Source organism: Balaenoptera physalus (assembly GCF_965194825.1).
Source record: "Balaenoptera physalus genome assembly, chromosome: 2".
Lineage (NCBI taxonomy): Eukaryota > Metazoa > Chordata > Mammalia > Artiodactyla > Balaenopteridae > Balaenoptera > Balaenoptera physalus.
Genome location: NC_138883.1, coordinates 44,656,901 through 44,673,866, shown reverse-complemented (window position 1 = coordinate 44,673,866; position 16,966 = coordinate 44,656,901). Strand labels below are relative to the sequence as shown.

Genomic DNA, 16,966 nt, shown 5'->3' with positions numbered 1-16,966 from the left:
TCCAAACAGGATCAGATTCTGCCTATCAAACCCTTTCTTTTCCTCCTAAACTAGTGTTTGAAGATTGCAAAGGGAAACTTTAAACTCCAAAAAGCCTGTTTTAGGCTTCCCTGGTGGCGCAGTGGTTAAGAATCTGCCTGCCAATGCAGAGGACACGGGTTCGAGCCCTGGTCTGGGAAGATCCCACATGCCGCGGAGCAACTAAGCCCGTGAGCCACAGCTACTGAGCCTGCGCGTCTAGAGCCTATGCTCCACAACGAGAGAAGCCACGACCATGAGAAGCCCGTGCACCGCGATGAAAAGTAGCCCCCACTCGCCGCAACTAGAGAAAGCCTGCACACAGAAACGAAGACCCAACACAGCCAAAAATAAATAAATAATTAATTTTTTAAAAAAGCCTGTTTTGAGCATGGTAGAAATATCATTTATGTTAAATATATTAATTAAAAAGGAATTATGACTATAGATATATTACTATATATGCACATGTATTGGTGATATATATATTACATTTTCATTCTTTACAATAAAATTTTAATCAATACCTTAAGGTAGTGTTCCTGGACCAGGTTCGTTTTGCCCCATGCCCGAAGTCAAAATGCCAAAAGGGTTTTAATTTGCGAGGCAGCCAAGCAATAACACAGAAGAACAAGCTTCTAACCCGCCCTCCTTAAAGCGAGGGGCCAGGGGTATTTATGCGATCAAGCAGCAGGGCGGTCTGAGACGTGTAAGCGGAAGGGGCGTGGGGAAAGGTGATTGGAAAAAGGTGCGGTAATCGTGGTTCTGCGCAGCCGTGACTAACTACAGGCCTCTGTCCGTTCAAACGTGGAAGTGCTTACCATCATCTGGGGGTGGAGTTTTCGGCCCTCTGGAGTCAAAAGGGTCACAGAGAGGACACTTGCGCATGCCCAGTGGAGGGTTTGGTAATCCCATCCAGTCTTAACCGGCTGAGCTCTAAACTAGACACAGCTGACGGCCAAGTTCCTGGAAGGCAACTCAGGCGAATATCTTATTGTTTAGGCTATAAGCAGCTTGGAGGACATGCAAGTCTGAAAACCTTGATTAGTGAAGTCAGGTGAAATGGATTTGAGTGATGATAACGCACAGCTTCACTAGTTTAACTTGTCTAGTTGTTAAAGTATCACTTATTTAAATTCTCTGGAATACTCCCGCTTTGCTAATGAAAGCTGTTCCTCATCCTGAACAACCCTTTCTGGAGAAGCTCTTATCTGACCTTCTTACAGGATTGACCACAATTCTGCATTCCTTCTATGAAACATAGTAATGGATGCCCATGGCATGTTTATGCTCACAGCTGGTAACCTCTTACTGGCTACTAACATTGTCTTTCCAACCCTACAAGACTGTCAAGAGCTCGGCTGGTTTCTCACCTCCAGTAGCAGTTCTCTGTCCAAAGACCAGATTCTCAGGCTCTTACTCTACATCCAGAGTCTGCAAATGTCCCAGGTTAACAGAAGCTGCCGATCAACAGCTCTCCTATCAGTGATTCTACCCTCTTCAAAATATAGACCCGTCTAGTTGTGACGCATGGGCATCAGCAGCCCTCTTAGGCATTTTAACAGAATTTTAAAATTGATTATATTTTCTGTGGCATTTCTAGTCATTCTCAGTGAGAGTATTAGTCTGCTGCACAACGTCTTACACAGGGGCCGAAGTCCCACACCTGGATCTGAAACCCCAGGGCAGGAGCTGTGTTCAACCACGTAGCTTTTGTGTATCCAGTTTCCATTTCAGGACTCTAAAAAGTTCTTTTCTGCTCAGAAAGTTAGTGCTCCTCAAGATTTGACCAACACAGACCCAAATTAATCTTTCTTTCCTTCCTTTTACCTTCAGATAATTTCTTACAAAAATGTTAAAACATAACATTTAATGATTCTCCTTTAAATGTGCCATTCAGCAATGATTTGTTAAATCAACTTTATTTTAATGGGGTGTGTAGATTCACTTGGAGTTGACCAGAATTCATTTTGGTGGGGAGATGCATCCTCTCCCTCTGTCTTCTGAAGGAGCCACTCTGAGTAGAAACAGAGGTCCAGTCTTTGCAGCTCAGGCCAGGAGAGATGCAGTTTCATTCTGAGGTGCTTCAGCTGGTAACTCTGGCCACTTGTGCATTAAGAGCCAGTGAGCCCAGCTGTGGGGCATGTCAAGATCCCAAACATCTGACTCTGCGGAAGATATCTTATTGTCCTTAGTGAACCTTCTCGGCAATTGGCCTTCCTCTGAGGTCGTGGCAACATGAGGTTAGGCAAAGCCAGGCAGATGTGAAAAATAGCTTTCCCCAAATCAAAGCCCAAATAGAATTGAGGACTTGTAAAGACGTCTGATGGGCTTGCTCCTTGGCTAAAGATCAATTTGATCTAGACCTTGAGGAAACCAGAGTGTATGTTGATTTCCATTAAGAAAAGTGAGGAGAAATGCTTACAGAAATGGTACCACCTCCCTCCAGATCCACATCCTGCTCCCTCCCTGCCCTCCATCTCCTCTGTTCACCTAGCAATCATCTGAAAGGAAGATCCTCCTGAGCTGACAGGGTCCTTTAGAGAAAAGAAAATTGCCCTCTCTCCATATATTACCCCTCTATTTGAAAAGCAAAACCCACTGTCACCTCACTGCAGAGTCACGCCACTATTTTTGGTGTGTGTCCTTGTGCTTCTGCATGATGAGTCAGGATTCTCTTTTTAAAACTACTTGGCATTCCTCAGAAAAATATATACACATTTAATGTTGCTACTATTCCAATCCCCAGGTAAAGATTTGCTCCTTTTCTTAGCTGCCCTCAGCCCCACAGAGCTGTTTGGGCTGCACCCCCCAAAACTTCCCATGCTACTGCTCATTTCAAAAGCAACAGCCAAAGCAGATGCAAGGGAGACGTACTGGTGCTCATAAATTCAAGGAGCTAAAATAGCAACAGCTGTGGCAATTGCAGGACTTCAGCAGGTAATCAAGTAACTAAGAGCTGAAAGAGGGATTTGACAATTCTACCAGGGACTGGAACAGAGGGCATCAAGAACTTGAGCTTCAGGGAGAATTCTCCCCAGTTATCAACGAAAATGTAATCCTGTGACTTTACCCACTTAAGCACAGCAGACTTTTCTGCTCTTGATTCCAATCCCTGAGCAGTAGGTATATCTTTTCTCATCTCATAATATTTGACTTTCTTAGATATATTTATCCTATATTATATACTGAGGTTCACCTGTGTATTTTGAGTTAAATTCATCATTGGTTTAATACCATCTTTCAATAGACTTATATACTTATGATAAGATGGGCATTTTCAGGGAGGAGTATTGGGCTGATTTAGACTCAAGCTCAAGAGTAGCATTTCTTCTGAAATATTCTTAAGTCTAAAGGGCAGTGATTCTCAGATTCTCATACAAAGGGTAACTAGGCTTTCTTGCTCACCTTGGAAGGTTAGAATAACACCCAGGGGCCAGGGAGTCGTATGAGGCATTGAAAGGAGAAGGGATACTGTGCCTTGTTCTCTCTTGTTATTAGAAATAACTATGAAAAACTTTCCCAGAGGACAGAACTAGGCTCTAAGTTCAGTGTAGTGGCTAAAAGCACAGACTCGAGCCAGTCTGCCTGGTTCAAATCCCAACTCTACCACTTCTAGGCTCTGTGACCTTCGACAAGTTTCTTAACTATTCAGTGTCCCAGTTTCTGCATTTGTGTAATAATGCTAGCAATACCCACCTCAAATGATTTTATGAGAATTAAATGATTCACTACACAGAAAGTGTACACCTAGCACATAGTAAGCTCAGTAAACGTTATCTTATTATATAAATCATGTACCTCTTCAATATTAAGCACTTGTTCAACAGTTGGAACACTAGAAAATAACACTATCAAGTAAAATATCTCCTTGATATTTTAAAAGTATTTTTGTATTTGTGAGCTCTGTTGGTTGCAAGTTCAACTTAAACCAGCCTAAGGGGACAAAAAATTAATTTATTGGCTCTTGTACCTAGGAAGTTTAAGCAGTATATATAGCGTCAGAAATGGTTGGATCCAAGGTCTCTGTCTCTCTCCAGCTCTAGGCTGAGCTCACATGATGTCTTCCACGTGATAGGAAGTTGGCCACCACTAGCCCCTTACTTACACCCTCCTGGCCTATCATCTCCAGCAGGCACAGTCTCCCCTGATGCTCGAGCATTAGTCCCAGGAAGGACTGTGATTGGTTCAGCCTACAACCAGTCACTATGGAGACAGGGATGGTGTTATCTGGCCAGAATCAAGTGCCTTCCCCTATAAAGCTAGGGGTGAGGCGTAGGGAGGTTGAGGTTGGGGAACAAGGAAGGCAAGGCTGGCAGCAACAGCTCCAAACAAACCTTACCACACTCAAGGAATCGATCCCCTGTGTGAAAGAGTTGTCCTGCTATCAGAGAGAAGTGGCCCCAGGGACTGATATGCAGTCGAGAGTAATAGATGCCCATCTGAAGCTACCTGGGAAATGGGCTGGGTTAACAGGAGCCTACCTTGCACATTTCATAAGACAAAGATCCATTATAAACATATAAAGATCAAATTACATCTTTAATGTTTAATCAATAAATAATAATTTATTGATTATCTTTTAATCAACAACTCTCTAAAAATCAATTGTAACCATGGATAGAGATAAGATCTTCATTCTTTTATATAGTGATGGCAAACACATTAAACAGGTTTTATATCTCATGCAACCTAGGAAAATAGGTTATGAATTCCTAGAATGCTGTGTTGAGAGATTCTGAGGTTGCATCCTTGCTCAGACAAAACAATACCAGTCATGGGTATGGTTTGGGGAGTGGTGGTCCATATGACAGGTGATAACTGCCTGTATGATGCCAGTCTAAGAACCCTTATCCACAAACTGAGGACATTATAGATGGAGAGATTTTCAGTTAGAGCCATGTGTCAGAGCCGAGCTTCCAAACAATGCTAGAATTAATTCAAATGGCCAATTAACACCCAGCATGGCAGGTTAGGCACTTAAGTGAGCAGCTTTACAACACCACAAATGAGTGTTGAAAGGCTGACTCATCTCCGTTAAGAAGGAAGAAAATGCTGATTTACCTCTTTCAAAACCCCCTAGAGCAGCGTCTCACAACGCTTGTCTTGAGATGCTTTACTATAACACAACAAATAAATAAGGACAGGAAGGTAACTTAACCTTTTCTTCCTCGTTTTAACATTCTTATAGTTGAATACTGCAAATGAGACAGCATATGTAGTATTTCACTAATCACTAGTCATAGTAAGTGTTCATCAATGATAGCTATTTTCATGATTATTTTCACAACTTTTCTTCCTTTTAAAGCATATATTTTAACACTAAATAAAGAGTGAGAGATCTGTGTGGCCAAAATCTTATTTTAAAGATTTTCTCAGAAGATTTCAGAGAAGATCTTCCTGTATTACCATGTTTTTTATTTTCTGTATTTTATGGTGTTTTGACATATTGGGGGCCTTGTGAACCTGGGGAGAGACTGCCCTCCCAGAGTTAGCTAATTCTTAGAGATAACAAACACCTTGTCTGTGAGCACAACTTTCATGTACAAGCCAACAAATCCAAAGTCCATGTCCCCAGCCACCTCCTTTATCAAATGCTCACACACCAAGCCAATATTTTCCCTGCCCTAAATCACCCCTGGGCCAGGGACTGGACAACTAGAGACCACCCTCATAGCCCAGAGCCTGCCCAAATTATTCAAACTGTCCAATCCTAAATTTGCTCAAATTTGCCTACCCTGCCTCGCCCATTCCTTCCTGCAGAAACCACAGTAGACACCCTGGGCCATGCTTTTCCATCACTCCTGCTTCCTGAATGACTTGGGTGCTTCCTCATGTGGCCCTGCATGGCACAGCACGCCCCTTCCTCGTGGGAACTGTAAGTAATAAACCCTTCTTTCAAAGTCAGTTGTCTCTGTGTCTGTCATCTTTTTATACCTGATTAAACAAATCCAAGGTACATTTTAGGACACTCCCATAACCACAAACAATAGGGTTGAAGAATAATATGTGAAAGAAAAAAATACTCTCAAGATTGAAGTGGTAGTAAAAATGTGGGAAGAGGAAAACCTTTGAATACCATATGTTAATATCATTTATTATTCATTTTCTTTCTCTAGTTGAATTTGAAAAGAAGCTATTACATCTAAGTATATACATATTGGAACTATGGAATTGCTATAGAAATAAATATCCATTTGCTGTGGGGGACTTGCCAGAGTTTTAACAAAATTATGGACAGAATTAACTTTAGCAGAAATCATCTCCAATATAATCTTTAGCAATCCAGCAGTTAATTTAATCTCATCCAAACATGTTCAACTTGGACCAAATTTTTTTTTTTTGCATTTTCTTTTATTTTCAAGAAACTTTTAAGTAATTTTCCTTGATTTTACAGACAAATTTTAAAACACCAAGCCCCTGGGTTAGACGTAACATGCCCATGTGTAAAATTAAACATCAAAGGAAAAACAAAATTATAATGGCTTTTTGGAATAAAGGATGAAGAGGGCAGATGTGGAAGGAAAAGGTGGACCTGGAAGAAATTGCAGTGCACACACACAAGGGAGCAGCATCTGCAGTGACCATTGCAAAGACAAGATGGAAAGCACAGCCACCGGAGTGTACTCTGCACAGAGATGTTGTGTACTGAAAGGAGGGAGAAATGATTTATAGACCAAGAAAGACCTGGACAGAATTATCCATTTTTGGAGGAATCATTTGTGCTGAAACAATGAAGACTTTCTAGAGAGCTATTTGAGGAGGCAGATGTTTAGATAATATGTTGCTGCTTTGCATTTCTATAACACCTTCCATCTAAGAGTTGCAGAGTGTAACACAAACATTAACTAATAAATTGAGCCTCGTGGCGCCTCTGCATGATCGATAAACATAACAGCCGTTTTTACAGTGCGGGAAAGGCAGCACCCTGCTCAAAGGTGCTGAAGTCATTCACCCAAGGGCGCGAAGGGGAGAAAATGGCAACCTCTTTCACAGTGTCAATTCTCCCCACACTCTCCACAAGGCACTTTTTCTCACGTGGCAGGTCAGCAACTTCAAGAGCATGTTTTCTTCTGTGGGACACTTGGTGGTCATGAAGGGGGCACAACACCTACCCCAGTTGCCAGTGATTCGCTTCAGGAGCTATCTCTTTAACTGGGAGATGATTTGAAAATCATACGTCTTGGATCAAAGCCTTAACTTCTTTGTCTCTGGTTTACCCAGGAATTAATTTGTGTGCTAATGCTGGTCTCTTTCCTGGAATGACAGTGGCCTTTAGCTCTGGAGTTACGTGTTCATGTGGCTTAATCCGATTATGCAAAGGACCTAAAATATTACCAGAATATCAAACAACCCCAAAACGTCTGTGAAGGCATTCATGTAATTATTTTTACTGTCATTTAATTTCTGCAAAGCCCATAAAATTGTCATTGACCAGAGCACATGAAATCAGTCCTTCTGATCTTCCAGGGAATTTGTGTCTTGTGACAGCAAAGAAAACTATTTCTTAGTCATTTGAGCCCCTGCTTGACTGAAAATGGGCAGGGTGGAATGGTTTTGTGACAACAGAAGAAGACTTGTGGCTATAGATTTAATTAAGATTCTCACTTGAAACCATCAACAAAATGAAAAGGCAACCTACAGAATGGGAGAATTTATTTGCAAATCATATATCTGATAAAGGGTTAATATTCAAAATATATAGAGAATGCATACAACTCAAAAGCCAAAAACTAATCTGACTTGAAAATGGGCAGAGGACCTGAATAGACATTTTTCCAAAGAAGACATACAGATGGCCAATAGACACATAAAAAGATGCTCAACATCATTAATCATTAGAGAAGTGCAAATCAAAACCACAATGAAATATCGCCTCACGTCTGTTAGAATGGCTGTTATCAAAAAGACACTTGGCTCACCAAGTGTTGATGAGAATGTGAAGAAAACATACCCTTGTTCACTATTGGTGGGAATGTAAATTGATGCAGCCACTATGGAAAACAGTATGAAAATTCCTAAAAAAAAATTAAAGTAGAACTACTATATGATCCAGCAATTTCATTTCTGGGTATATATCCAAAATAATCAAAGTCAGGATCTAGAAGCAATACCTGCACTCGCATGTTCATTGCAGCATTATTTACAATAGCCAAGACATGGAAACAACCTAAGTGTCCATCAACAGATGAATGGATAAAGAAGATGTGATATGTCTATATCTTTGTTTATATATATGTATATATATCATATTTATGTATAGATATATCTATACACACATATACATATATACACATATATGCGTATATATATATGTGTGTATATATATATATATATATATATGTATATAATGGAATAATATTCAGCTATGAGAAAGAAAGAAATCCTGCCATTTGTGACATTGATGGACTTTAACAGCATTGTGCTAAGTGAAATAAGACATACAGAGAAAGGTAAATACTACATGGTATTGCTTATATGTGGAATCTAAAAAATAAAAAGTCAAACTCATAAAAGCAGAGTAGAAGAGCGGTTGTCAGGGGCTGGGGGCAGGGGGACTAGGGAGAGGTAAAAGGGTGCAAACTTTCAGCTGCAAGATGAATAAGGTCTGAGGATCTAATGTGAAACATGGTGACTAGAGTTGATAACACTATTGTATCACTGAAATTTGTTAAGAGATTAGAACCTTCTCACCAAAAAATAGAAAACTACAAAGATAAATATTTGAGGTATGGATGTGTTAATTAACTTGATGGGGGGAAATCCTTTCAAAATGAACATGTATATCATATTCATGATGGACGTACACTTTAACTATCTTACAATTTTATATGTCAATTATACCTCAATAAAGCTGAAATAAAATTAAATTTAAAAAAGATTCTCACTCACTTGGTTAAAAAAATTGAATTCCTATTTGACTTCAACTTCAAGTATTATTTTACAGTATGAGAGAAACGGAATCTTCTCTTTTGTCTATCACTAAAATTGCAAACTACAGAGATTAGCACAGGGTAACTTAAGCAGAAAAAGAATTTACTAGAAGGATTTTATTGCAGAATTAACAGGAGGGCTGGAGAAACCAGGAAAAGGGGCAGGAACTAAAGGAGGCAAGACACTACCGAGCTGTCCTCATTTGGTTTAGGATGCAGCCCTGGCAGTGCCACCCTGTTGCTCACCGCCCCTCCATTCAACTCCATGGTAGATCTGGCGGAACCTGCATCTTTGGGTCCCTCAAGATTTAAAGTCCTGGGTGTGAACATTCTACTGAATACTTTCCAGTTGGTCTATTCCCCGACTACCAGAGAGCAGGTGAGGAGAACACCTGCTAGCCTTCAGCTTCCATCTTGAGATCCCTCCAGAGTAGAGGGGGTTTCAGCTGCTAAGGCCTAACACCACAAGTGCTACCCAACTTATCACATTCTTGTCTGCTTAGGAAATTCCACCACCACACTGTGTAACTCATTCTCTCTCTCTCTCTATCACACACACACCTATATACATATACATCTTATACAGCATATATATATGTCACTTTTTTAAAAAAGAAAACTTGATAATCTCATTTTTATTGTTGTAAAATATATATAACATGAAGTCTACCATTTTTAATCTCATTTTTATTGTTGTAAGATATCTGTAACATGAAGTTTACCATTTTAGCCATTTTTAAGTGTAAAATTTAGTGGCATTAAGCACATTCACAAAGTTGTGTAACCATCACACATTATCAAGCTAATTTCAGTCAAGTGTTTTCCTCTGGTGAATGTGGTCAAGAAGGGACTAGAGTTAGTTCTGTGGGAACCAGGATAGAAAGGCATCCATTACAAGCAAAGTTGCCCGGGTGTCCTTTTCATGCCACATTGTAGCAGCTGACAAAGGCCATTTATGCAACAGCACAGCTTTCATTACCACTGTGGTTTCTTAGCACGTGACTGCTGATCTGTGTTGAAAAGTAGACTGTCCCAAACCCCTGGGTTCAAGTGTGGCCAGCTCACTTAGCAGTGACTCCCTCCCTAGCCCCCATGAATTGTTTCATAAATAACGTCCCATTACAAAGTTAGGAAGTTGAATAAATTCCTCTTGTGAATCAACTCCTAATAAATGAAACTGTCTTCAGTGTAAACCCCCCCCAAAAAATTGGAATTGTCTTGGTAACTAAGAAATCATTTACTTTATTTGTTAATATGTTACCTGTGACTGCCTTCTAGACATATTCATCACACTTAGCATCATCTAAGAAGAGAACCCTTCTCTGACCCCCATGCTTGTTCCAGTTCTAACATCACTGACTTTGGATGAGCCCCTCCCCCTGTGTCCCCAGGCAGGGGAGAAGTTGCCTTCACTGCAAATAACATAACACGGGACCAGCACTATTGATGACAGCCATGCAACTGATTCCGTTGTTGCTAACATTTTGGAATTTTAAAAGCGAAGTAATTTACATCCCTGCCACTAGTAATGTCCTCCAGGTTATTATGGTTATTGTTTACCTTTCCTGTCCGCATTTGGCAAGTTATCTGCCCAGTAACTAGATCTTATAATCCATCAGTTTTAAGTATTTTAAACGGAGAAATTGGGACTGATGTGGTAGGGGGGAGGGAGACTGTCTCAGAGAACCCCCATTCAGTGAAGGTTGAATAAGGCGAACGAGAAAGTGAAGAATTACACAAAAAGGCTGAAAAGTCTTCATCGATTGTGCCCTGCTTCACAAAATGCGTGGGGGGATGAGAGTCGATGTTCACCCATACGACCTCCAGTATATAATCAGCTACCCTGGAAGGTGGTAAGAGCTCAGTGCCTGATAAATTCCAGTCTTGCATGTACTGGAAAGGGAGAGTGTGCCTGCAGGTTGTGAGTTTGGTGCCGTGGCTTCCGCGTTGTTCCAGGTTGGTAATTGGCCCGTAACACTGATTTGAGGGTGGGCTCTAATCCAAGGATTACACAGAATCCTTCCCCTGGGGGAAGCACCTGCCACTCGGAAGCAAAGATTCCACTTTCTCCTTCAAGCTCATTGTTTTATGACACCACCATCTCCCTGCATTCTCTTCCCATTTCCTGCTCTGCTGAGGAAATGGCAATTTGAGAGAGTGGAATAGAGTGGAATTGACAGTTTTAGGGAGCTTTGAAATGAGCTCTTTTATGCCTTCTTACTATCTGTTTTTCCTCCACATGGTGAATGGTTAGCAAACAAAATTACAGAGGGCTTGAGTCAAAGATTAACTTGATTTCTGGTGCTGGTATCTCCCCAATATTGTCTTCTTTCTACGTCTTTGCCCAGGAAGGTACAGAATTACAACTTGCTGAGTTGCCATGCCGACCCCTATACGTTATCTGTTAAAGTTTCCAGACCCACAGAGCCTAATTTGATTGTAGGGATTTTAATTAATGACTTGTATGTTTTGTATAGTAACACATTTTAAAAACTAATGAATTATAAACAGAAAAAGACAGTTAATTAGTTTTGATTAAAAGATAATTTACTTATTTAGATAATGCTCCTTCAATTTATGTTGCTCAAACAACTGGGTCTTATTTCAACCTAAATCTTTACCACGAAAACACTGGTACCCACTTCCATAACAGGTTGCAACGCCGGGGACCTCTGATGGGAAACTCATCATTAGGAAAATCTAGTAGAGTTGGCCTTGCCACATTGGTGTCTGCTTGCTTGTTGTCTAAGGATGCTATCAATGATTAGTGAATAATGAACTGTATCAAGGAAGAAGAGCATTTGAATTTTAATACGGCTTTTGAGGGAAACATTAGGGATTTTTCTCTTTTCTGTTTGCGCTTGATTGCCAAACATTTGCTTGTTAAACAAGTTATTACACAAAAAGCACTTAAGAGAGCGCCTGGCACTTTGTAAGCACTCAGTGAATTCTCATCATCATTGTTTGCATGTTTATGATGATTCTAGCATAAAAGGCTTGAGCATCTTGGCCTCCTTACCATGTTGGGCTTGTGTGCTCTCACCATACTGTTACGTCTTACCCTTGAATTTCTCTGCTGTGAGCTCTTGATTCAAACGTTCCATGTGCCCTCTCACCTTTAAGTTTGGACAGTTTTTAAAAGATATTTTTTCAAAGAAATTTAGGAAGCAGAAGAATTTCATAACATTTTGGGTTGCCATCTTATTTGGTGGTTAAGGTGAATATAACTTCGGTCATACAAGTCACTATGAGAGGAATCTTCACTAACCTGCAGAAACACTAAAGAAGTTGCATCATCATGTGTTTAGCTTCTGGAGTTTTTTTTTCCTAGTGACCTCCAGGATGCTGGCATCTGTCCCAAAAATGGTTTGGGATGGTAATAACTGGAGGGTAGCGATGCCTTGCTGGAAGCAGACACAACCAACGACGGCAACTCACTCAGTGTCCTCTTGTGCTACAAATGGGAAGAACCAACTAAACAAAGACCCCCATGACTTGTGTTTTTCTGGGGTAGAGTCCCTCACCCCTCTCTGCTCTCTGGCTTCTAGCATCTCCTCCACCCCGACACCTGCTATGCAGCTTATCCTCTTGCCCCAGAAATCTCCACCCCCTCCTCTGAAAGAGGAGTGGATTCTCAGCCCCTTCCTCTGCCTTGCAACTTGAGTAATGCCTTGGCGTCTCAGTGGTCTTTGTCAGTGTTTCCTCTTCTTGGGTGTTGCAAGGTCTGGAGGAAGATAGTGATGGGCCTCAGACATTGATGAATTGGGGCGCTCCAATCCCAGACCAGGCTCTCCACCTAAGGGAGCTGCAGCTGAGGTAAACAGGTACGCAACTTTCTTCTTAAATGGAACAGCCTAATTTCATCTCAAAGAATGTTTCTGCCATGGCTATGACTGTGGTCTTTCCCTTCTGATAGAACAGGCCCCACCACGTGACCCTCTTTTGCCCCTTAGCTCTGCTGCCTCTTTAGATAAACTACTTAGCTGTCCATGGTTGTCTTCCTTTCTGTTCCCGGGTACGTGGAGCTTGCTCTAATGTACCACTTGAGAGTAAACTGTTGTACCCCCTTGGAGTAGTCATGGTGGAGGGGGCAGTGGAAGGATGCAAGAAGGTGATTGTTAATTCATCCCATCACCAGGGCCAGAAGGAAAAATAACTCTACTGGCCTCCAGTGCTGGGAAGGAGGAAAGGTTTGTGAACAGTGGGACACTCTGGTTAGAGAACTATGCCCACAACCAACAGGTACTTGATGAATCTTCCCTCTTGAAGTTTAACTACGTTCCTGGCATCTGATTGCTTTTTAGCACATCCAGAAAGTGGAATAGGAAAAAATGAAAAGAAGGATAACGTGATTTTCACTGACTTTTAAAAACAGTGGGATGTTTATTTTATCAGACTTTTGTTTTTTTAATTTTATTTGTTTATTTATTTATTTATTTTTGTCTGTGTTGGGTCTTCGCTTCTGTGCGAGGGCTTCCTCTAGCTGCGGCAAGCGGGGGCCACCCTTCATCGCGGTGCGCGGGCCTCCCACCATCGCGGCCTCTCCCGTTGAGGAGCACAGGCCCCAGATGCGCAGGCTCAGCAATTGTGGCCCACGGGCCCAGTCGCTCCGCGGCATGTGGGATCTTCCCAGACCAGGGCTCAAACCCACGTCCCCTGCATTGGCAGGCAGACTCCCAACCACTGCGCCACCAGGGAAGCCCTCAAAGACTTTTGATGCATATTAATGGTTAAACTGTGGAAATGAACATCATGCATTTTAAATGTTTTCTATTCTTGTATTCATCTTCATCTTTGACTTGCATCAGTTGATAGAATGACTGTCACCACCGTTAGGGAACACGAGCCCATAGAAAAGTGACAGAGGTGTCACTTCCTCATAGATAAAGACTGGATGCATGGGAAACATCATTTTTTATAAGATATGTTCAATCTGTGTTATGATCTATGTCTCAGCAGTTACCAGAAAGTGTTTATTCATCATGTCCGATTTTGGCCCTCGGAAACTTACAAAGAGACACTTACCCCAAACTGCACTATTCTCAGATCTTGCAAGCCAGGCTGACAGTATTGGTGGCTATGTTATGTCCTGTATGGAGATAATGCTACCTGCAAATTATGCAGAAGAACAAAGGAAAACAACTGCAAAGGGAGGCTCAAAATGCTACCCCAGCTCTGCCTCTCTGTTCAGCCTCCCACTCTTGTTAATGGATTGCTTCTATAGGCCCCAGCCCAGCCTAGTCCTTGCCCCCAACCTTAGCCACATCCACATGGGGGAACACAATCCCGTGTCACCCCCATCCCAAGCCTACTTGTGATGGAGAATTAGCCAGATGAGAAGCTGCAACTCAGCCTGCCGGAATGTCCCCTTCAAGATCTGCTCCTCGTGGGAACAAACTGGAGCCAGAGACTAGGCATCAGCTTCCTAACTCCGTATCATCTCAGAGCCAAGCAGAAAAAGGCCTGGTAGCCCGACTGAGAGATGGTGTGGCAGATGAGTCATTTTGTCCCTTAATTAACATAACAGCTGCAAGCAATCTCTCCCCATCCCCATAATCTTACCAACAACATTGGCCGGTTATATGTGTTTGTTGGCCACGTGTACTGTGTGTTTCAAATAATTGATAACACACAGGATTTTTGTGCCCAGACATAGAGCATGCTTTATTCTGCATCTTCATTAAAAAAGAATTTTTAAAACGTTGTATATGTCAGATGTTCTGCAGATGCAGAATCATCTTCTGGTGTTGAACTATATCCAAGAATTTTTATTGGTTTTTATCACATCATGATAATAAAGATTCATGGAAAGTTTGGGGCATGGTGGCTTAAAATTTTTCTGGTTTCTCCTAATTTGTTTACTTTTTAAAAGCAAGCTGTAAATATTAGTGGTAATGATGTGCTGAGTGGAACTACATTCCGACGTCAACCTCAGAAGGATTATACTAATCTAGAGGCCAGAAACCAGTTGAATTTCTAACTATACTATTCTTGGTTGAAGTTTTGAAGGGAAGGTTTTAAGGGTAGTTTGTGGTTTAAATTGCATATTTTCTCTGAAGTTTTATTCTAAGTATTTGGAAATGCAAAAGTATATATGTGATATGTGTAACATCATCAGTTATACATAATATATAGAATGCAGATAACTATAGAAGACAGTTCACTGAATTGTACCTGGCATGTAATAGGTATTGAATAAATATCTGAAAATGGATAAACTAAGAAAATATGCAGTACCTAACAGGGTCATATCTGATTCCTGTGGCCAAGTGATGCAGGGGTCTGTGAAAAAAAACCACGAAATGTGGCCAGATATGGCCTTGGGAAGCAGACAGCACTGTACAATATGGTGAAAATATGTTTTTTTCACTTGAGAAATTCTTATAAATCAAGTGAAACCAGCCACATAAGTATTTCTTGTATGAGTTTTAGCTTTTCTTCTATAAATTCTAAGTGGGCCAGGACTCAAGTCACTCAGGGCATTGCCATGATGATTGGGTATAGCCCGAGCGGTTGCCTAGCTGTTGTTGAATTCAATGCAAAGACCCTCTTCAGCATCCTCCTCCAGCCTCAATGTCAGGGAGGCAGAAACAGGCGCACTCAGTTCAGTGCCCAGAAGGCATTCATCCTGCAGCTTGGGGGCCACTGCAGAAGGTACCAGGAAGGTGAAAGAGGGGTTTGCGATCTCTGATGGCGGGCTCCAAACATTTAAAGATGAGGGGAGGGGATAGGAGACTGTGGGGTGGTGGGACCCCAAAGTAATCTCCCCTACAAGGAACCATGTAGGGCAATTAAAAGACTATTAATAACAATAATGATCATCCAAAGGACGCTTGCCAAGTGCCAAACACTGGATGACCTCATAATCCTCATAAGAAAGGGAGAAGTAGATACTACTAGTACCTTCATTCTGCCTTCATTTCACACAGAATGAATGATAGAATAACTTGCCTAGGATATACTATTAGTGAGGTTTCAAACCCATGTGGTCAGACACCAAAACTGAGCTATTAATATTTTGGTAAAGTGCCTTTGCTTGAACGAGGTGATAAGAAACTAGCTCCAAAGATCTTACCGTGACTGCGTGACCACAGATCTCTTCATCACGCAGGCACTTCTGAGCTATGCCCTAGCACAGGGTCGGCATAACCTCAAGAAAACCCTGGACCCTCAAAAATCCAGGGCAGTTTCTCCATGGTACCCACTCTCCCTGCATGAACCATTGCATTTTCAGACTGTGTCCCTCTCAGCCCTCTTATGTTTGTCTGCCTCATGCCCTTGCACACGCCATGGCACCCCTTCCTTCCAGGACTGCCTCTTCCTTGCTCTTCACCCATCAGCTCTCCCCCTCCTTTAAGACCCATGAGGTATTCATTGGCTGGTCCAGTGCCAGGGGTGACTTCTGGTTTTTCATTGCTGTACACATCTGTCCACTCAAGCAACAGATAATTATTGGTATGCTTTCAGCATCAAGTTACAGGAAATCCATCTGAAACTGGATTTAGCAACAATAAAATGGTTGGTTCACATTCCTGAAAGTCCACAGGGAGGGCCAACACTTAAGTTGCTTAGCCCAGAAGCTCTAGCTCTGGTTTTCTGTGAGTCTCTTGATTCTGCTCTGCTCTGTACATTGGCTTCATCCTTATTCTTGCAGAAGGATGGAATAGAGAGAGTCAGTTCTGGAAGTAGGAGACAGAACTTTTCTGGAAGCCCCTAGAAATCTTTTCATTGATCTGATTTGAGTGAACCACTCACCAGTGGGGAGGATAGAATTATCCTTGATCACAGAAGTTGTGAACAAGGTGGCATATAATGTTGTATCTCCTCTGCTCACATGCACACTCCACTTTCCACTGTCCCATCAGACTTTACTTACAAATCACAAGTTCAAAGATACAAATATTAAGAATTTCAAGATGGCCATTGCACAGCATGTAACCAAGCATGGAGCCCTCTGAGCGTGAGGCCCCACGTGACTGCACAGGTCACACATGCATGAAGCGAGCCCTGAGTAG

At 41.7% G+C, this 16,966-nt stretch overlaps 1 long non-coding RNA gene across 1 annotated transcript in view; it reads right to left on the bottom strand.

Annotated features, from left to right (window-relative positions):
• Nucleotides 1-11,649, bottom strand: part of LOC309655402 — a 66,754-nt gene extending 55,105 nt beyond the window's left edge. The window contains exon 1 of the long non-coding RNA XR_014260818.1: nt 546-11,649. This is a non-coding gene — a long non-coding RNA (uncharacterized lncRNA). The remainder of the gene's footprint in view (nt 1-545) is intronic.
• Nucleotides 11,650-16,966: the final 5,317 nt, after the last annotated feature.